Here is a 22792-nt window from a genome sequence, read left to right as displayed (position 1 = left end):
CCTTGTGGGTATACCTATTCTAGACCGGTTGTCGTTCAGTGGCTTGGAGAGTATTCCTACTTCTCAAGAGATAGCTGACATATTACACATAGATGAATCTCTGGTTGGTGCTCTTATGACTACCAAAGGCCGAATTCAAGGTCTCCCTTCTGAGTTCCTCATTGCTCAAGCTACTATATATGGGAAGGCCATGAGTGAGGATGCCTTTGAAGCCATATTTGTACTTCTCATCTATGGGCTAGTGTTATTCCCCAACATCGACAAGTTTGTGGATGTGAACGCTATTAGGATTTTCTCTACTCTTAATCCCGTTCCAACTCTGTTGGGCGATACCTACTTCTCTTTGCATATGAGGAATGCAAAGGGTGGTGACGCCATTGTATGTTGTTTGCCTCTGTTGTATAAGTGGTTTATTTCTCACTTACCTAAGACGGTAGCTTTCAAGGAGAACAAGGAATGTCTACGGTGGTCCACGAGACTTATGTCTCTCACTAATGATGATATCTCTTGGTACAACCGTGTGTATGATGGTGTGCAGATTATTGACTCTTGTGGCGAATTCTCCAATGTACCTCTTCTTGGTACATGTGGTGGGATTAACTACAACCCTATTTTGGCACGTCGTCAGCTTGGGTTCCCCCTAAAGGATAAACCTAATAAAATTCTGTTAGAGGGTGTGTTCTTTCAGGAGGGTAAAGATCCCCAAGGCTTGAAAGCTAGGATGGTTCGCGCTTCGCGCGAGGTTCATAAAAAAGGAAGGAAGGAGTTGGGTCCTAAGAATTGCATCGCTTTGGAGCCTTACACTGTTTGGGTTAGGAAGAGAGCATCTGAGTATCTCATGCCTTACGAGTATCCGAGACCTACACCTATGATTATGGCTGGGCCTTCAACCCTCCCTAATCAAGGAGTAGAGGAGTTGAGAGACGAAGACCGTTCACGTGCCTGGATCCGTGAACGTGAAGAGTTGCTTCAGCAGATTAAGGATAAGGATGCGTTGATTGAGTTTCTTGAGCATCAGGTTATTGATGACCCTGATGATGTATGGACTTCTCTACTTCCTCAGTCTTCTAAGTTCTGGAAGAGGAGGTATGATCGACTCGCCAAAGAGAAGGCTGATATGGAGGCAGCCTACGAGAGGGAGGTGAAGAGGCTTCGCGCATCTTATCTTCCTGTGTCCCGAGCTTTAGATGATTGTTTCTAGGGATCCATAAGACGATTATTTTCCTTTTCTCTTGTATATGATTGACGATGCTGCACTTCTTTTCCCTGATATTATTTGATGAGATATTGCCATATGTGATAAAATGCTTAATATTTCCAAAATTTTCAAATAAAACTCTAAAGTTCCTTTGAAATAAAAAACAAATCATATGCACAAACATTGCATGCATCATATGCATAAGCAGGTTTTGTTTCCGGTCCCTTGCCCTGTGGTCTAACTCCGTGTCCTGCATTTACTTTGAAGACAAGTTGACTCACGGTACTACACTAGAGCCAACATTTCAAGACTGATGGATCACTTAGAGCAAGAGAACCGCGAGCTGAAAGAGGAAGTGGCCAGATTGACTGCCCTAATGGAGTCACTCATGGCTGCCCAGAGCCAGTCTTCTCCGACACCTTCAACTCCTCCCCTGAGGACAGTTATCTCTGAGATTGTCTCCTCTACTCTGCCTGCTGCCAGTGCACACTTTGTTCCAACAGCCATGCCAACCGGGTTCCCGTGGGGGATGCCTCCCAATTTCATGCCTGAGGGTCATGTTCCTACCTTTGCTTCTCTGTCGGCATCTAGCCCGGTCCTTGCTGTTCCTCCTCCTGTCGTGCATACTTTGCCCAGTGTAGACGACACCATCTATCATTCTGAGCCGTCTGAGGTTCCAGATGTTTATGAGAAGATGGATGCTATGAACGATCAATTTCTTGAGCTTCGCAAGGAATTGAAAACTCTCAAAGGGAAGGATCTTTTCGGCAAGTCTGCTGCCGAACTCTGCTTAGTTCCAAATGTGAAGATCCCTGTGAAATTCAAGGTCCCTGATTTTGAAAAGTACAAAGGAAATACTTGTCCTCTCAGCCACCTGGTCATGTATGCCAGGAAGATGTCGACTCAAACCGATAATGACCAACTACTCATCCACTACTTTCAGGACAATCTGTTCGGTGCCGCTTTGCGTTGGTACATGGGTTTAGACAGTGCGAACATCCGATCCTTCAATGATCTCGGCGAAGCCTTCGTCAAGCAGTACAAGTACAACGTGGATATGGCTCCCGATAGAGATCAATTGAGAGCTATGTCCCAGAAGGATAAAGAAACATTTAAGGAGTACGCCCAGAGGTGGCGAGAGGTGGAAGCACAGATCGTGCCTCTGCTAGAAGAGAAAGAGATGACTAAGTTCTTTTTATTATGAGCGGATGATTGCTAGCGCTCCTTCTAACTTCACCGAGATGGTGAATATGGGGATGCGTCTAGAAGAAGGGGTTCGTGAAGGACGGTTAACCAGAGAAGAAGGCTCTTCTGCCAAATGTTATGGGGCGTTTGCAAAGAAGAAAGATGGAGAGGCACATGTTGTGATCTCCCATGAGAAACCAAGAAGACCCTCTGTGAGGAGGAAGACTATGCGTCCCGCCAGTAACCAGCACCAGGTGGCTCATATAACACCTATTTTCAGAGACAATCAACAGCATCACAACAACAATCAGCAACCACCTCAGCAATATCATCCACAACAACTCCGTCCACAACAGCAGGTCTACCAGCCTCCCAAGAGTAATAAAACCAGCACGAGTTACGAGAGGAAAAGGGTCACCTTCGATCCTATTCCTATGACGTACGTAGAGTTATATCCCTCTTTGATAGAAAGGAAGCTGATTACTCCGAGAGACCCACTGGCTATACCTGCTAACCCCCAGTGGTGGTATAAGCCTGAGTTACATTGTGTTTACCATTCTGGTGCTCCTGGCCACGACGTGGAGAATTGTTACCCTTTGAAGACCAAGGTTCAAGACCTTGTGAGGTGTGGTATTTTATGTTTTGAGGACGTAGGCCCTAATGTGAAGAAGAACCCATTGCCCGAACATGGGAAATCTGTCAACATGGTCCAGGGTTGCCCTGGAAAATACAAGGTAAAATATGTCAGTCATATTCAACAGTCTCTGGTCCAGATGCACCGTTTGTTGTGTGACTACAGTCATTATGAGCATGACCATGATAGATGTCGAGTCTGCTCTGTTAACCGATTAGGTTGTTGCCAGGTGCGCAAGGATGTTCAGGAAATGCTGGACAAAGGAGTCATTGAGATCCTTCAAAACAGGAATGTTGATGAAAATGAGCCTGAGGTCAATGTGATCTCCCCAGTGTTCCGGATACCCGAGCCTGTTATCATCAAGTACAATGGTATCAAGCAGAAGGCTTCTCCTGCTCGGATCATTAAGCTTGCTGGTCCTGTGCCTTACTCTTCTAAAAAGGCAGTTCCCTATCGCTACAACGCCGTAGCAGTAGAGAATGGGAAAGAGGTGTCATTTCCCTCTTCTTCTGTTGTGAATATTGTCGATGTTAGCGGTTTGACCCGTAGTGGCCGTGTATTTTCAGCACCGCTGAAGCCTCAAATTAATGCTGATCTTGTTGAATGCCCGATTGGGAACGTTGTGAATTCTCCGAATCTGGCACTTGCTGTTAAGCCCTCCTCCGTACTGAAAACTCCTACTTCTGTTGGCCCGAGTGGCAATGAGAAAGAAGACTGTGATGAGATGCTTAGACTCATCAAAAGGAGCGAGTATAATGTTGTAGACCAACTTCTACAAATGCAATCCAAAATATCTGTGTTATCCTTACTCTTAAATTCAGAACCACACCGAGAGGCTCTGCAGAAGGTGTTGGATGTGGCATATGTAGATCACGATGTCACTTTGGAGCAATTCGATAGCATTGTTGCAAACATTACTGCTTGTAACAACCTGAGTTTTTGTGACTCTGATCTCCCTGAGGAGGGAAGAGACCACAACTTGGCATTACATATATCTATGGGTTGTAGAGACGACGCCATGTCCAATGTACTGGTGAACACTGGGTCATTATTGAACATATTGCCAAAGTCCACTCTCTCAAAGCTATCATATCAAGAGCCTCCCATGAGGCAAAGTGGAGTAGTTGTGAAGGCTTTCGATGGGTCTCGCAAAACTGTGATTGGGGAAGTTGATCTCCCAATCAAGATCGGACCAAGTGATTTCCAGATTACCTTCCAGGTTATGGACATTCACCCATCGTATAGTTGTCTCTTAGGCAGACCATGGATTCACGAGGCAGGCGCCGTGACATCCACCCTACACCAGAAATTGAAATTCGTGAAAAATAAGAAGCTGGTGGTGGTAGGGGGAGAAAGGGCTCTCCTGCTTAGCCATTTGTCTTCCTTCTCTTATATAGATGCTGAGGTTGAAATTAGAACTCCTTTCCAAGCTTTATCTATAGCTGAGCCTATTGATAAGAGAACTCCTTTATTTTCTTCCTACAAAGATGCAAAGTTGGCCATTGAGCGTGGTGCAACCACTGGTTTAGGAAAAATGATTGAGTTAGAAGACAACGAGTCCCGGGTTGGCATAGGTTTTTCTTCTGGTACTTTCAACAAGCAAGGGTTATTCAAGAGTGGAGGTTTTATCCACACTGGTCTAGATGAGGAGACTGCTTCCGTTTTAGAAGAAGATACAAAGGATTCTGGAAATTTCATCATCCCTGGAGGGGCCTGCAACAATTGGGTCGCTGTGGATATTCCTACAGTTATCCATAAGTCAACGTAATAATCACTTTGTTTGAAAACCCTTCTCCCATGCCAAAAGGAGAAGTGATGACATTGTTGGCGAATAAGTACAATGATATTTTCATTCAATAAATTCATGTTAAATGTTTGTTTTTCCATTTATTTTCCCTTTTCGCTTTTGCATGAAATTGGTGATCACATAAAACCTCAAAATGGAATAAAATCAATCTTTTCATATCCAAAATCATTATGCAGGTTGATTTCTAAACGACTCTGCATAATGATTTGCCTTGTTTGAATTCTAAATCTTTTCATATCCAAAATCATTATGCAGGTTGATTTCTAAACCCATTGAACATAATGACCCAACACCATCTCCCAATTTTGAATTCCCTGTATTTGAGGCAGAGGAAGATGATGTTGAAGAGATTCCTGATGAGATCACCCGGCTACTTGAGAATGAAGAGACGATTGAGGAACGCCGGAGCCACGTATCAACGAGCTATGACTACCTTGTTTCATGATATGATGCACAAGAAGATTGAGGTATATGTCGATGATATGATCGCCAAGTCAAGATTGGAGGCTGTACTCCCAGTAGAGGTGGAGATCCCATCAATGAGAGTCTTGATGGAGGCCAAGTTGACTGATGCTGAATGGGTTCAGAGTCGTTATGACCAACTGAATTTGATTGAAGAGAAGAGATTGACTGCCATGTGCCACGGTCAGTTATATCAGCAAAGGATGAAGAAAGCTTTTGATAAGAAGGTCAAGCCTCGTGTGTTCCGAGAAGGTGACCTTGTGCTCAAGAAAGTCTTGTCTTTCGCGCCCGATTCCAGGGGCAAGTGGACTCCAAACTATGAGGGTCCGTATGTTGTTAAGAGAGTCTTTTCAGGCGGTGCTTTAATACTTACAACTATGGATAGGGAGGATTTCACTCGTCCTGTGAATTTAGATGCAATCAAGAAATACTTTGCCTAAAGAATAAAAAAACTGAATAGCTCGCTAAGTTGAAAACCCGAAAGGGCGGCTTAGGCAAAAATGAGCGTCTCGGTGGATTGAAAACCTGAAAGGGCGATCCAGGCAAAAGTTAGAGATACAAAAAATATATAATAATGATATATGTATCCCGCTAGATTGAGTACCTCATCCTGGGGCAATCTAGGCAAAAATTAGGGGATTTGGCAAGTAATTGCATCCTGACAAGACTTTGTTCTACAACTGTCGTCCGTCAGAGATCCTTGCTCATTATCAACCAAAGCTTCAAATACATCGGATTCAGAATAGGTGGAGAAATGGTTAGTATGTTTAATGTAGCCCTTTTCCAATATATATCACCAATTTCAAATTTGTAAAGATCTATGGAGTCTTGCCATTCGCAGACTACTATTCTATCAAATAAATTTGAGCCTTTTATCCAATTATTGGCACTCTTATCTGTTTCTATTCAACAAATGTTTTGCATGTTTTGATTAAGAAAATATCATTGTTTTAAACGATCAAATTTTTTAGAATTTGTTTTTAAAGAAAGTGAACATTCACAATGACGAAAGGATACTTAGGAGATCCTCAGTGCTCTCCCAAGGGTGGTACGATCCCGAACAGGGTAAGATTTTTGTCCATATTCCTGGCATGACTGTATCTCCTCCCTCCGGAACCCCTTGTGATTTATCCTACCAAGTGGATTGCTTGTTGAGAGTCACCTCTCTTCCCTTCAGCAGAGTAGCAATCTTTCTTCCTCAGCAGCTTGGATCTCTTTGGGCAAGAGCGGTATTTAGTGGTTGATCCCGATAAATCCTTTATCTCATCGGATAGATTCCCCAGTAGAGTTGTTGGTGTGGTGGACCTTGTCTGTGATAAATCTCGTCCCCAGCTGGAATGATTGATGATTCATCCCTTACAGAGTTCTTTGCGTCCTGGTATCTCTGATCCCCAGCAGATCGGATACTCTCCGGTGAACTTGGCTTTCTCTCTTGAGATGTAGTACCGGGTGGTTGATTCCTGGACCTGATTGTGTTAGATATGTCTGTTTGTCAGCATACATCATACATAAACCATGCATATTCATGCATAATTAAAAAATTCAGATATTCATGTTGCATTCTTTGCCATATATCGTTGTTTGCTGTCTCCTGCTATTTGGTGATATACTTCCCCGAGCAGATGTGTGTATCTAATCTCTCCATATAGAGTCAGCTCCATAAGCAGAAAGTGTCTATCCTTTCTTCCATATTCCCCACCGGGTTATATCCTCGTGGATGTTGATTGTTTTTGTTCCTTCCTAACACATATACTAGGATGGTTTTCCCCATTGAGTTATATCCTCACCGGGACAAGTCTTGATTTGGTGTGCCTATCTAGTTTGATCCTAGATCGGTCTCTTGAGACTCTTTTCCTATTTCCCCGTGGTAAATGAATAATGGCTTAATAATTAGTAATCATTATCCCCGACGGAGTCTGCGGTTCTCTACCCTCATACCGGTAGTTATAAACCCTATTTCTTCCCTTTTTGCAGAGTAACTATTTTTGCTCATCTTTAATTGGTGAGAGTTATCTTCATCCAATATTCGGTGATGATATCCCCTCATCTACTTGGATAATTTCCCTGATTACGCAATTTATCCCCAGCGGGTCATCTCTCGTCTACCTTGTTTTTGTTGGTAACGATTGTTTCTCCCCTGAATTGGTCATCATTATATACCTAGTTTCGGTATCCCAATGCCTTTTCTTTTTGGTCGATTTATCCTTTACTAACCCAGTAATCGGTTGTGGATAATCGTTCATGCGAGTATATTATCTACGTTCTGACGGTAATAGATAGTATATATCATGCACTCTCAGGTCTGAAGCCTTTTGTTCTTCCCCAGTTGAGTAAGATTCGTATCCCCTTTGTGGAGTCGAATATGCATCCTGTAATCGAGTTTGCTTTTAGCCCTCTTTTGAATGATGAGTGTTTTGGGAATATTCCCCAATTCACTCCTTGGTTGGTCACCTATTATATGCCCAGTAACCGGTATCCCTGGTGTTCCTTCCTCTCTGCTCCCTATTATGACTTTTTGTCCCCTGTGGAGTCAGAATCCCTGAGTTGTAGTATACCTTTTAGGTTTTCCTCAGACGTTTTGAAGTTTTGATATCTCTCACCCTTATGCCGGTCTTGGATATTCATCTCTTCCTGAGCATGTTGTATCTCTCACCCTCATACCTGGCGTTCAGATCACATGTCTCCTTGAGCTTATTACTCAGTAACCGGTAATACCTCGTCCCGCTGCTTCCCTAGGAGAGTCTTTTTAGACATCCCCAGCGAAGTCCCTTAGTGGATTGTTTTCATCCGGATTTTGTCCGAAGTATCCGTTGTGGATAGTTTTTGCTATATTGGCATATTCCCCAATACATGCATCTTCGAGTCAGCTCGAGTATTTCCATTGGATCTTTTCCCTTTGGAATTCTGTTCCCCACGCTTTGAGTCGTGACCTGCTTGCGCATTTTCATCCCTTTTGTATCCCCAGGAGAGTCTCCAGGGTCTTGGTCCCATGGAGTGAATTGCTCATATGGATTATCAGTGGCTTCTGATTTCTTTGCTTTTGTGCACACATATCTCCACAGAGTGCTACCATTTTTCATACCTACATTTGCATCATGAGGTCTCTTAGGGACCAAAATTCGTCTCTTTGTTATTATTTAAGCCCATTCTACCCCGTCGAGACGAAGATTTTAACCTTCACTTCTCCGGCAGAATGACCTTAAATAGGGGCATCTGTAAGACCCCAATTTTGACCCTAAGATCTCTCATGGCATCATAACATTGCATTTGCATTGCCTCAAGGATCTTTAGCATCTTGGTTCCCTTTGCCTTTGGGTGGGACTCCTTGTGATTGGTTTGAGATCACCAAGCATGCTTGAATTATACATCATTGTTTCTCTTACTTTTGTTTACTAACCAAAAGCACAAAAATGTGTCACTAACATCTTTTGTTTGAAGCTTGAGTATCATCCAAGACACTTTGTGGATTCTATTTAGATGATCGGTCAACACAAGGGAATGGCTTGAGATACTTCCAACAGGTTCAAATGGGGTCTATTCGTCAGTCAAAACGTTAATCTTGAAGGAGTAAAAGTTTGTTCATGAGCTGTCATGCTCGCTAGGCGAGCAGAATGGGTCGCCTAGCGAGTCCCAAGAAAAGCCACCAGAATCACCTACGCTTAGAGGAATTTCTTGAACTGTCATGCTCTCTAGGCGAAGCCCACGTGTTTAAAAAAAAAAAAAAAAAAAAAAAAAAAAAAACGAAAAATAAAGAAATAAATAAATAAAATATAACAGAAAATTTTTGGACTTGGGCCTCTCTCATTTGGCCCACAGGTCCACAAAAATCAGGTTATAAATTCAGTGTTTCAGTGAAACACAATTTCATTCTATTCCTATTACCCTGGCAGGGAAAAAGATAGTGAGAGAAGAGCTAACAGAGTTCAGAGCAACCTCTAGAGACTGAAGGGAACTCATCGGCAAAGAACCAATTCCCTCTCATATAAACCCTCAGATTGCTTTGCAAACCAACCGAGCAATTCAATTTCATTCGACCTCTCCAGTCAGGTTTGCCTTATTCCCATTACTTTATGCTTTTAATTTGAATGCTCTGAATGTATGAGGTATTATGGGTTAATTTGATACCCTTTTGATGCATGTGTTTGACAAGAGGTTTAGGCCTCCTACCCTTGGTTGCTTTTTGTGAGCTTTTTGTGAATTTTAATGGCATGATTCATGTGGTTACATTTTGATTTGGGGGAAACTCTTGATTACCCTATCTTGTTTCTCTAACCTGTTTATTGAGTTTTGTTTTATGAGGGCTCATATGACTCTTGCAGAGATGGCTTGCCTGGTGTTCCACTTTATTTGTGGGATACCACCTAGAGGTTTATTCCGATTACCTGTACTGACTCACTTTCTTTGATGGTGCTAGCTTGAGAGATCTTTGGGTTTCTTATCTCTTTAATTGATGTTACTACGGATCTTTATCCGTACGGTAGATCTCTCGATCCCTTTACTTTTCCCGCATGTTACCGATTTCTTAGGTTTCGTATAGCCTCTCGTGGCATGTCATTTAAGGTAGCGCGGTTCCTTCATCTAGGACTGCCTTTTTGCATGAGCATCCCTAAACACCCCAACTCATTGATTTTTCTTCTCCTAAGAACATGTTATCTCCTTCTACTACAGGCGAGTAAGTCTCCAAAGGTCGAGCATCCGGTAGATTGCGTAGTAACGTCGTTCACCCCAAAACACAACCCTTACCCCATAGGTGGTCGAACTACGTTTTGCTCTGATTTTCATCCCAGATGAGATACATAGGCATAAGACGCGATGTCTTAGCGAGCACACTCCTCTTTAACCCATAGGTTGCCGAGCTACGGAGACTCTGATTCTCAGATTCAGATGAGATACGTATGCAGTGGATGCGACGTCCGTGCGAGTCATTTTATTTTGACCCTTCTTTTAGTAAGTAGTACATTAGATAAACATACACGCTTTTCTCATCCCTTCAGTCATGTTTGCACAAAAAAAATTCAAAGAAAAAAACAACAACCTTTGCAACAAATATGAAAAGGGCTCCCTAGGAGTACCTAGGATGCTTTGGGTGCCTAACACCTTCCCATTGCATAACCAACCCTCTTACCCAGATCTCTGACATTTTTACTAGTTTTTGATTCGATAAAACTTTTAGGTTTTTGTTCGCTTTCTAACCATTCCTTTGGATAAATAGAAGTGCGGTGGCGACTCGACTTGTATGGTTTACCTTGGATTTAGTCAATATCTCTAATGGTAACGAATACCCCGCTACATCTACCAACATATCAATGTGTGGCAGAGGGAAATCATCTTTCGGACTGGCTTTATTCAAATCTTTATAATCGACACACATGCAGACTTTTCCATCTTTCTTCAGTACAGACACAATGTTGGCCACCCATTGCGGATACTCAGCGGTCACTAGGAAACCAACATCAATCTGCTTCTGAACTTCCTCTTTGATTTTCACAGCCATATCAGGATGCGTTCTTCTCAACTTCTGCTTGACTGGCGGGCATTCTGGCTTCAATGGCAATCTATGTTCCACAATATCATAATCCAACCCAGGCATGTCTTGATAGGACCAAGCAAACACATCTGAATATTCTTGAAGAAGATCAATCAACCCCTTCTTAGCATATGGACACAGACGAGACCCAATATTGACTTCCTTCACATCATCCTTGAAACCCAAGTTGACTAGCTCAATCTCCTCTTCAAACGACTGAATAATCTTTTCATCTTGCTCAAGAAGTCGAGACAATTCCTCACTCACTTCTACATCACTTTCTTCCTCGGCTTCATACACAAGGAATTTAAAATTTGGAGAAGGAGAAGGATCATTGTATTCAATGGGGTTAGGAACCAACCTGCATAATGATTTGATATTTTGATTTTAGAGAAGTGAATTTGTGACCAAATATTATGCAGATGGACAATTTATATTGTTTATTTATGTTTTTTGTGATTACCATTTTCAGAAATAAGCAAAAAGTAAAATAAACATCAAAGATGTGGATGAATAGAATTAATTTTATTGATGATCAAATTAAAATGCCCAAACAGTGTTCACTTCTCCCTTAGGCATAGGAGAAGGATTTTAAAATAAAAAGCAATTACTTAGATCAATGCAAAATAACAGGAATATCAACAGCAGTCCAATTGTTGCATGTCCTTCCATGCGTTACAAAGTTGGTGCAGTCTTCCTCTTCGCTATCCTATAGCACAACAACTAAGTGTTGTTCATTTCCATAAATGAACCCTCCGCTACGGAAGCTGAGTTACATCTCTTCAGATCTAACGGTTGACGAGCCCTTCTGGAACCCCAAACCAGTTCTTCCTTTGTTGTCGGCGACCTCTACCACACACCCCCACTGATCAACAGGACCTTCTCCAACAATCTTCTGTGCATCTTTCAGAGAGGACATAGGTGCCCCAACTCTCTTCTCAGTAGCAATAGATAAGGCTTGGAACAATGTTCCAACCTCATCCTCAACTTCTACATATGAGAAATATGACAAATGGTTGACCAACAGTGCTTTCTCACCTCCCACAATCACCAACTTGCCATTCTTGACAAATTTGAGCTTCTGATGCAAAGTGGAAGTAACAACTCCTGCTTCATGAATCTATGGCCTTCCCAACAAACAACTGTAGGCTGGGTGAATATCCATTACCTAGAAAGTAATCTGAAAATCACTCGGACCTATCTTGACTGGAAGGTCCACTTCTTAAATGATTGTCTTGCGAGAGCCATCAAAGGCTTTGACAACTACTCCACTATACCTCATGGGAGCTCCTTGGTAAGATAACTTTGACAATGTTGACTTTGGAAGCACATTGAGTGACGACCCAGTGTCAACTAGCATGTTTGATAAAGCATCTTCTTTACAATTTATCGAGATGTGCAAAGTCTAATTATGATTTCTTCCCTCCTCAGGGAGTTCTTCATCGCAAAAGCTCAAATTGTTGCATGAAGTGATGTTGGGTACAATATGATCAAATTGAGCCACAATAACATCTTGCTCCATGTATGCCTGTTCAAGAACTCTCTGGATTGCTTCTCTATGCGCTTCAGAATTTAAAAGTAGAGACAAAACGGAAATATTAGACGGGGTTTGGAGCAACTGCTCAACCACGTTGAATTCACTCCTTTTGATTAGCCGGAGTACCTTATCATCATCACTATTGGCTTTCAAATTGTTGGATTCACCAGACTTATCTCTTGAACAACCAACATGATCTACACTAGGCACCTCCGTCTTCTTACCAACAATCAATTCTTCCTTATTCTCCGGGATCACCGGTCTAAAAACTCGACCACTACGGGTCACCTTTGTAACATCTGCAATGCTCACTACTGAATTGGTCGTAGGCAACGGGACCTCTTGACCTTTCTCTATCATCGTAGCATTGTGTTGATACGGTACAACCTTACCAGATGCATACGGGACTGGGCCCGCCAATCGTATTACCAACGACAAAACTAATCTATTGCTGACGTTCTGGCTACTGCTACTATCATACTGAATCACTAACCGCTCTGGTTGCTTGAAAACGGGAACAATGACATTAACATCGTCATCTAAATGACGAGATTGAACAATCTGGATCATGCCTTCATCCATCAGGCGCTGGATGTCCCTTTTCAGAATAACACGCCCCCTTGGGTTCACGCTACAAATATCACAACCATCGTGATCATGTTCACAGTCACTCACCAAACAGATATCTTTGTGCATCTGCACCAAAGACCTGCGGATAAACCGGACATCAAAAACTTTAAATTCACCAGGACAACCATCCACCATGTTCACTGAGGTATTCCCATGAGCGAGCAAATGATTAGCTTTCACATTAGGCGCACGGTCTTCAAAAGACACCATGCCACTCTTCATAAGCTTTTGCACCTCATACTTCAGCGGATAACAGTTCTCAATATCGTGCCCAGGTGCACCCTGGTGAAAAGCACAACGAAGTTCAGGTTTATACCACCAAGGAAGTGGTTCTGGTATCTGCGGTGGATTCCTCGGTTGAATCAAATTCTTGAGGACTAAAGATGGGTACAATTCTGCGTATGACATAGGAATCGGGTCAAAATAGACCTTCTTCCTCTCGAAGTTCTGTTGTTGGTGATGATTGTTGTTGGAATTGTTGTTGTTGTAGGTGTTTGTTCTTTGTTGCGGTTGTTGTCGTTGACGTTGATTTTGATACTGATGTTGTTGTTGTTGTTGAATTGGTGTTGTTTGCTAATTTGAAAACACTAGAATAATGGACGATACTTGGTGATGATGATGTTGACGGGATGGTAGATTTCTTCTGGTTTGAGGCCTCCTCTGCCTCCCATTACTTATTGCATTTGTTTCACTATCCTTCCTCTTACAAAAATTGCTCCCATATTTCTTGCTAGTCGACACCTCCTCTTTTGACGATCGTCCTTCACGGACCCCTTCTTCAAGTCTCATCCCCATGTTTACCATCTCGATAAAATCACTGGGGGCACTGGCGATCATGCGTTCATAATAGAATGAACTCAGGGTTTTCAGGAAGATTTTCGTCATCTCCTTCTCTTCCAAAGGAGGAGATATCTGGACAGCAAACTCCCTCCAACGATGGGCATACTCCTTAAATGTCTCCTTATCTTTCTAAGACATGGACCTCAGCTGGTCCCTATCTGGCGCCATGTCCACATTGTACTTATACTGTTTCACGAAAGCCTCCCCTAGGTCATTGAAAGTGCGGATGCTTGCACTGTCTAACCCCATATACCAACGGAGTGCAGCACCTGTCAGGCTATCCTGGAAATAGTGAATCAACAGTTGATCATTATCTGTCTGGGTTGACATCTTGCAGGCATACAACACAAGATGATTGAGTGGACACGAGTTTCCCTTATACTTCTCAAAGTCAGGCACTTTGAATTTCATAGGGATTTTGACATTGGGCACTAAGCACAGTTCAGCAGCACTCTTCCCAAACAGATCTTTGCCTCTCAGCGTTTTTAGTTCCTTACGTAGCTCAAGGAATTAGTCCTTCATCTCATCCATCTTCTCATAGATATCAGGTCCCTCAAATGGCTCGGAGTGATAGATGGTGTCTTTTACATGCGGTAAAGTGTGCACAACGGGAGGTGGCACAGACATGAGCGGGCTAGATGCCGGTATGGAAGAAAAAGTGGGAGCGAAACCCTCTGGCACAAAATTGGGTGGCATTCCCCAAGGGAATCCAGCAGGCAGATTCTGAGCGAATTGGGCGGTGGTAGCAGGCACTGTAGAGGTAACCACTTCAGAAATGACAATCCTCGCGGGAGGAGTTGTAGGAGTTGGAGAAGCTTGGCTCTGGGCAGCAAGAACTGACTCCATCATGGCAGTCAGTCGGGAAATCTCCTCTTTTAAGTCTCAGATCTCTTGCTCAAGGTGTTCCATGATCTTTGGACGATTGGCTCGAGTGTTGTACCGGTGAGTCAGCTTGGCTAAAGTACAGAAGAACACCAATCAGACACCTAGCAAAAAACCTACTTATGCAAATGATGCATGAAATGCAATGCTTGATTATTTTTATTTCCAAGGAACTTACTATATCATTTACAAATATAAAAATTGAAATGGAAATTGCAATAACTTTGATATGACCAAAAATCTCTTTTCATTTATATAAATTGGAAGGATTACACTGAGTACAATTTCAGAAACCAAAATAAAAGATACAAGAGAAAAGGAGACTAGTCATCCTAAGGATCCCTAACAACAGTGTCAGCAGATCTGGCTGAAGGCGCGTACTTCCTTCGAATGCGACGAATCTCGGTCTTAAAAGAAGCCTTCATCTGAGTCTTCTCGAGGACAAGCTGGTCAATAATCTTCTTCCAAGCAACGGAAGGCTGAGGCATGCTAGAAGATGAAACCTCTGGCTCTCTCTGTCTCTTTGTTACTCGGTCTTCAAGTAGCTCAATCAGTGCATCTTTGTCTTTAGACTCCAACTGCAATTCCTCATGCTTCTTGCTCAAAGCATGGAAACACTCTTCCCACATATCCTTCTCTTGCTTCATCTTGATGAGCGCGTCTTCCAACTCCTCTACATCTTGGTTAGGGAGAGTTAATGGCTCAACCACAACCATAGACATAGGTCTCTCACAAGGATAAGGCATCTTTAATTTCAAAGCTCTCTTCTTCACCCAAAGAGTGTAAGCTTCCAAAGCTACAAAATTGTGCGGACCAAGCTCGAATCTTCCTTTCCTATGCATATTATGCCAAGCATGCATAATCTTCTGCTTCAAATGTTGGGGATTTTTATCCTCTTGATAGAAAAGACCTTCTAACAAAGTGTTATTAGGCTTGTCTCTCAAGGGGAACCCAAGTTGACGACGAGCCAAAGCAGGGTTGTAGCTAATTCCTCCTTGTGTACCAATGAGAGGCACATTAGAGAATTCACCACAACTATCAATAATATCCAAACTGCTTAAAGATGGGTCATACCAAACTATATCATCATTAGTGAGAGACAAAAGTCTCTGAGACCACCTTAGACATTGTTTGTTCTCCACAAAAGCAGGTGTCTGAGGCAAGTGCGAAATAAACCACTTGTACAGAAGAGGAATACAACAGACATTAGTTCCACCACCCTTAGAACTCCTTAGATGCAAAGACAAATAGATATCACCCAACAAAGTAGGCACAGGATTCCCAATCAAGAAAAGTCTAATGGCGTTAACATCAACAAAACTGTCAGTGTTAGGGAACAAAGCTAATCCATAGATGAGCAACACAAAGATAGCTTCAAAAACATCCACACTACCAACTTGAGCAAAAGTGGTAGCTTCCTTGATGAGGAAAACAGATGGCACTCTAAATAACCCTCCTTTCTTCACCCAATGAGCCTCTATCTCAGACTTCTTTAAGTAAAGAGCTTCAGCAATAATACTAGATCGGGGAATCTCCTCCAATCCACTAAAAGGCACTCTACTAGAAATAGGTATCCCCAAAATATGAGAATACTCCTCCAAGGTAGGCACAAGCTGAAAATCCAGGAAAGTGAAACAATGGTAGAGAGGATCATAGAACTGCACCAATACGCTCAACAATCCTTCCACTACATCAGCAGACAAGATGGACAGAAGCTTCCTATGACGTTGTTTGAAGTCCAAGGGATCTAATACAAAAGATGCTAGCTTCCTTAACTCTTTCAAGTCAGGACATCTGAAACTGTACTTCTTAGTGTTCCTTCGTCTATAATCATGGTCTGAAAATATTTGCAAACGATACCTCAATTCCTTGAAATTTCGTGTGATGAATGTTATGATGCGCATGAAATGCATGGATGCAACAATCACAAGTAAGGGATCACACACAAGGCAAACAAAGGTCAAGCTATGAATCAAGTCATTGTCAAGATCAATCATCCATTTTGGTGGATTATAGTTTACACCTTATCAACACCCAAGTTCCATTGATATTGACAAGACTTGATTGGATCAACCAAGAATCAAAGGTTTGTTACAAGTAACGAGCATGGAGTCTAGGTAAGAACCATCCCAAAGGAGTGAACTAAGGATAAAAACCTGTAGATCATGTTCTAAAAAGTTCCTAGAGTCTTAAATCCATCTATTGGATATTACAGGTTAAGATGACTGACTCATCGACCCATAATATTCTTAAGAGAAACTCGTCTGAGTGTAGTATCGCGTAACAACTGTTATCAAGTCTACACTTGAACAGTTTCCGCACTACGTCCTAAATAGGCCAAGATGGGTTAGGTGTTCTAAGGTCCTCAGCTTCTCAGACCCAATTAGAAATAGTCATGCCTAACCATAAATACTTGTGTGACATTTCCAAGTCCAAAGGAGTCTCCACTGAGAAGATGGATCTCAAGCCAACTTGTCAAGGACTACTCCACACAAGTCAAACATGACTATACCATCCTCTTATCTTAATTGCACTCAAGTTCGGGTTAGAACTTATCTCACCACTCAGAGATCACCAAGCACAACAAGCAGATTATATCACACATACATATATACAAACATCACATATATACAAATATATTCACACAAAAAGTAGGCTAAACCCATTGGAGACTACTCCCCAGTAGAATCGCCACTTAATTTCTGTAGCGGGAAATTCATGATCATCAAGCTATTGACAAGCTAGAGACCAATTAACAAGAGTCGCCACCGCGCTTTTATTGTTTCCAAGAATAAAGGGAAAAAGTACGAACAAAACCCAATTAGTAAGAATTTTTCAAATAAAAACTAATAAAAGTCAGAGATCACATGTAAGGGGGTTGATTACACAGAGGGAAGGTGTTAGCACCCAAAGTGTCCTAGATACTCCTAGGGAGCCCTTTTTATGAGCATATGTATTTTGTACAAAGTAATGTTTACAAAAAAATAGAATGGAGGGATGAGAAAAGAATTAATTAATTATATTTTTGTGTTTGACAAGACCTTTGGTCATGTGCCTACGTACCAACATATAAATGAGGGATCAAAACCTCGTAGTTCGTGCTATAAATTTCAAAGTGAGTATGTTGGTTTTAACAAAAATTAAACTTGAAAGGCACAAAGGCCTAAAATGGTTTGAATGGGTTAGTTCTTTTTGGCTTTTTTTGAAAGTTTAAGTCAAGTATAGTTAAGTATATTTACAAGTTTAATTTAAGAAAATAAGTTTTGAAAATGCAATGGCATAAGGCCAAAGTTTCTACCTTTTGCAAAAGTGGTCAAAGTTTTGAACAAAAAAATAGTTCACATAAATAAGATTTTGAAAATAGAGGGAGAGATTTTGAAATTAAAGAAATGGGGAGAAGATGAAGAGACTACCCTATGCACAAAATTTAAAAAGTTGAAAGTTGAAAAAATCTGACCAAATGGGAGCAATCCAATAGACAAATATGTTAATAGAAACCCAGAATTGCCTTGCACTTTTTGAATCAAGCAACACACAAATGCATAATTATATCAATCTTGAAGAGAAAAGTCATCAAATAAAGATGGCCTCATCCAAGCTTATCCATTTCAATGATCTTCTTCAAAATAACCCATGTAGCATATGGATTCCACAAGTCACAGGTTCCACATAACAGCTTATCAATGATCAATGTTGCAGATGACTCTAGAGAGATCTAGAATGATGTATCAAATGAATTCAAACTTGCAAGCTCTTGGTTCTTCAACAAATTGGCATTGGCCAAATCCATTAGCAAAGGAATGTTGCCTAAGTTCTAAGTCCAATTAGGCAAGATCAAACCAATAGTCCACTCAAAGTCTTTTAGGTTTTTTGTTATTATTATGTGCATTAATGGTCAAAGACCAATCAAACAAACAATGAAACAAAGTATATCACACAATATGGTCCAAGTGGACAAAGTGAAAATTGTATAAACATAAACAATTAGAATGATATGTACAATGACAAATGATAATAGAACAATAAAAGTAAATTGCATTAAAAGTAAAAGATTGAAAGTAAAAGTTAATGGTTAGTAAGTGTAAGACCCAAATTTTGTCCCTAAGATCCCTCATGACATCATAACATTGCATTTGCATTGCCTCAAGGATCATTTAGCATATTGGTTCCCTTTGCCTTTGGGAGGGACTTCTTGTGAGTGGTTTGAGATCACCAAGCATGCTTGAATTATATATCATTGCTTTTCTTATTTTGTTTACTAACCAAAAGCACAAAAATATGTCACTAACATCTTTTGGTTGTAGCTTGAGCAATCACCAGGTCAAGAGCTTCAAGGAGATCCTTTGTGCAATGATAAGGCCAAGAGGAGATGATAGCAAGCATGGTAATGGTTCCCAAAGCTCTCATCCATCAATTATGCCTCCCTAGCATCCTAATTCATCATTTTGATCAAAGCAAGTCAAAGGGTTTGAGGTTGATTCCCCCAAGAAACCCTAATTCATCTGTGCACCATAATGCCTTATTCTTGAAGCAACCTCAGCCCATGGTCAAATGAAACCAAGGGAAGTTCCTTAATTCATCATTTCATGCATATTTGAACTTATTTGAGTGTCCTCAATCATCAATTCATCAAGATATGAGTCATGGACTTGAGAAGTTGATCAGTCAATTCATTTGACTATTTTGAAGTGCACTGAGATCTAACTTTTTATGTGATGGTCAAGTGGAGATGATCCCAAAAGAAAATATGTTCTTAATGACAATATGAACAACTTTCATGTTCATCAAAAATTTATTTGAAGCTTGAAAGGCCATCTCCCATTCCAATACATTATAGGTCATTTTGACAGAAACCCTAATTTTGGGTCAACTTCCCAAGGAAATAACTCATTCATTTTTTATTATTTTGAGGTGGGATCAAATTAATTGGAAATTTTAAGATGTCTACTTCAAATGTTATGTTGAACAAAATCTCAAAATATCAAAGGAAATACATGTGATAATGCAAAACATTATAGGTCACTTTGGACCAAATGCATTGAAAGGCAAAAAAGTCCAACTTCAAATGCCCATGACTTCTTCCTCAAAAATCCAAATGATGAAAAATTTAAGTCCAAATTGATTGTATTGAAAATATCTACAACTTTTATGTTGGAGGTTTTTCCATTTGGGGCTTGCATCATCAAGACAGAAGGGCCTGAAGATGGTTCATTTTGACAAATTTCTCAAAAGCATATTTTGTACATTAAACTTCATGGCCTGTTTTCACAAATTTCCACATTCCAAATGAGTTTGTGTCCAACATAACATTTGTTCCTTATACAAAGACCTTTCCAACCATTACTCACATGCCCATGTTGCATTTTTTTAAGTGGTATTTTCGAAGAGATGAAGTTTTAGGCACCATTGTGGAATTCATGTTGGAACTTCATGCACAAGCAAATTCAAAGCAAATTACACGTCCATTTCATTCCAGACTGAGCTCAGCTTGCATTTGGCATTGATTTTGGGCCTAGTGCATGATCATGCAAGCCCATGCAAGGATTGTCCAATCTCATGCACACGGCTTTGATCACTTTCTCCTTGCCATTTCCTCTATAAATAGAAGCTCTATCCCATTCAAAATTCACCCCTGATTCAATCTGAAATGATGCAGAAATCAAAACCCAGCCATCACTAAAGGAATTTCTACTTTCTTCTAAAAAATTTAGATCTGAATTTCAACTACCTTGATTGATGTTCAGACCTATAATTCCTCAGCCTTGCTTCCTCTTCATCACTAGATCTCATTGCATGCTTTGGTTGTGAAGGATCGTGCTCTCCATACCTGGATTTCAAAGGTGGATATCAGAAATTTTTCTCTTCGAAACTCTTTGATCCTTGCCTATTTCTTGAGTTCCTTGGTGTGGCTGAAGTCCTCTCAATAGAGGCATCTGATTTGTGCTTTCAATTTTGTAAAAACATGAAGTTCATGATGAACACCATCGAGCTTCCATCTCTGATTTCTCCCTTAATAGAAATCTAGAGTGTAAGTGAATAGTATAGAAGTGATGTACATCACTTCCTCTTTCGATTGAGGCCTAGATCGTTCATTTTGGTTTCCATTTTTTGTTTTGCAAATTTTTGAAGTGACCGGAGGTTGGCCGGAGAAGACGGTGGCGCTGGCCACCGTCTGGTCTCCAGATTGGATCTGAGTCGTCCATCTCAGTTTCCAGATCTAATCTCGTCCACACATTGTTATGACTTCCAATAATGCACCCCGCGTTTCAGTTGACTAAGGACCTTGGTGGAAGCGCGCTCAGAGGTCGTGTGATGTGCCAACTCAATTAATGAGCCATCATCCAACGCTTCTCATTTTTTCCATTTTTTAATTTCTAATTTCTATTTTCTTTATTTCTTTTAATTCCTTTTAATTTCAAAAATCAATATCTTATTTATTTTTAATCCAAAAAATATGGGACCAATTGCATTAGTCTCCAAATAATTTCTAGTTTCTATTTATGATTTTTAATACTTTTTATTTTGACATTTGATATTTTTTGTGAATTTTCTCTTTTCTGGTTATGTTAAATTCATTTTAAATAGTTTTTTATATTCAAAAAATACAAAAATATTTTCCTAACCTATTTGAATGATGATGGATCTATGAAAAATATTCTCATCAATTTTATAATTGATATGAGATTTATTTGAGATTTTAAATCAATTAGGTTATTTTTATTCATTTTTTATTGATTAAAAATAGTTTCTGACTTTTAAAAATGCTGAAATTTTTTGTCAAACTTTGTTTGACCTTGTTGAACTTAGGATAAATTACTTGGAACTTTCAAGGTTGATTTGAAGTAATTTTGAAGTTTGACCTATCTTTTATTTTTAATTCAAGTTTATTTTAATATTGAAAATGCCAAAAATATTATGCTTCTTGTTTGATCTCGAATCTCCATCTCATTTCTGATTTGTCATTGTTTGACTTTGACTTTCAATGTCATTTGGTCAATACATATGGATTGGTTCATCTTATTTCACTTTATGCATTTTGATCTTTCCATTTCCTTATCCATTCTTCATCTTCTTCTTCTTCTTCTTCTTCTTCTTCTTTCTTTTGATCAATGAGTTGAAGGTTGATAAGTTAGCATTGATTAGGGAGACTTAATCTTCCTTGATCCAAATCTAATTCATCTTGATTAATTGATCAAGTGAATGGCTTTGCATTAAGGATAAGTTGTTTTCTAAATCATGCAAAAGGCTTAAACCAATACAAGATCAATTCTCTTTCTTTTTTTGGCATGGCAAGTTGTGGGAACTTGGTTCACTAATCAAGACTTCTAACTTGTGTTGTTGCCTACATTATTATTGACCGGCCTCAGATAGTTGTGACTTCTACATAAGTCCAATTACGATTGCTTAACATAGCGCTAAATTCGCCTTATGACACACTAACTACTAACACTAACCATTAACAATTAACATTTACTTTTTGCTCTTTACTTTTATGCAATTTACTATTCTTGTACATATTATCCATTTGCTTTTCTCTTTGCTCACTTGAGCACATCTTTATGTTAATGCCATTTGCCTTTTGCTCACTTGAGCACATAATTGTGTATATATTATTATGCTTGTGTTTTGTTTTGATTGATGAGAACCAAATGCAAAGAAATGGACTTAGATTCTAGGACTTTCCCTATGCAAATTTAGAGTAAAAGGACCTTAATGTTGAATATGGACCGAATCTCTAAACTCACTCTTGTCCATTCTTGATTTACTTCATGAAACTTTTGATGTGTGTGCTTTTGTGCTAGGGAATTCTATGAGAGCTCAAATTGGAGAAACCATTGCCATGTTCATCCAAAGTGTAAGATACAAGATACATTGGGGATCTCTTAAGAGGCTTGTTTGATAATTGCTAATGCTTTGTGTGATTGCTTATTCCAAAGGATGTGAGCTACTTGGATCATCAATATGATCTCAAGAGAGGAACTCCTTTTGTGGTTTTGATTCTTCATCCCTCCTCTTTTTTCTTTACTTAGGACTTTAGCCCTTCTTCTTCTTCCCCTCACTCTAACCCAAGCCAAAACTTTTTGTGCAAA

This window comes from Lathyrus oleraceus, chromosome 2 (genome assembly GCF_024323335.1).
Source record: "Lathyrus oleraceus cultivar Zhongwan6 chromosome 2, CAAS_Psat_ZW6_1.0, whole genome shotgun sequence".
Taxonomy (NCBI): Eukaryota; Viridiplantae; Streptophyta; class Magnoliopsida; order Fabales; family Fabaceae; genus Lathyrus; species Lathyrus oleraceus.
The sequence above is the reverse complement of the archived record's forward strand: the minus strand, read 5'-3'. Positions refer to the sequence as shown.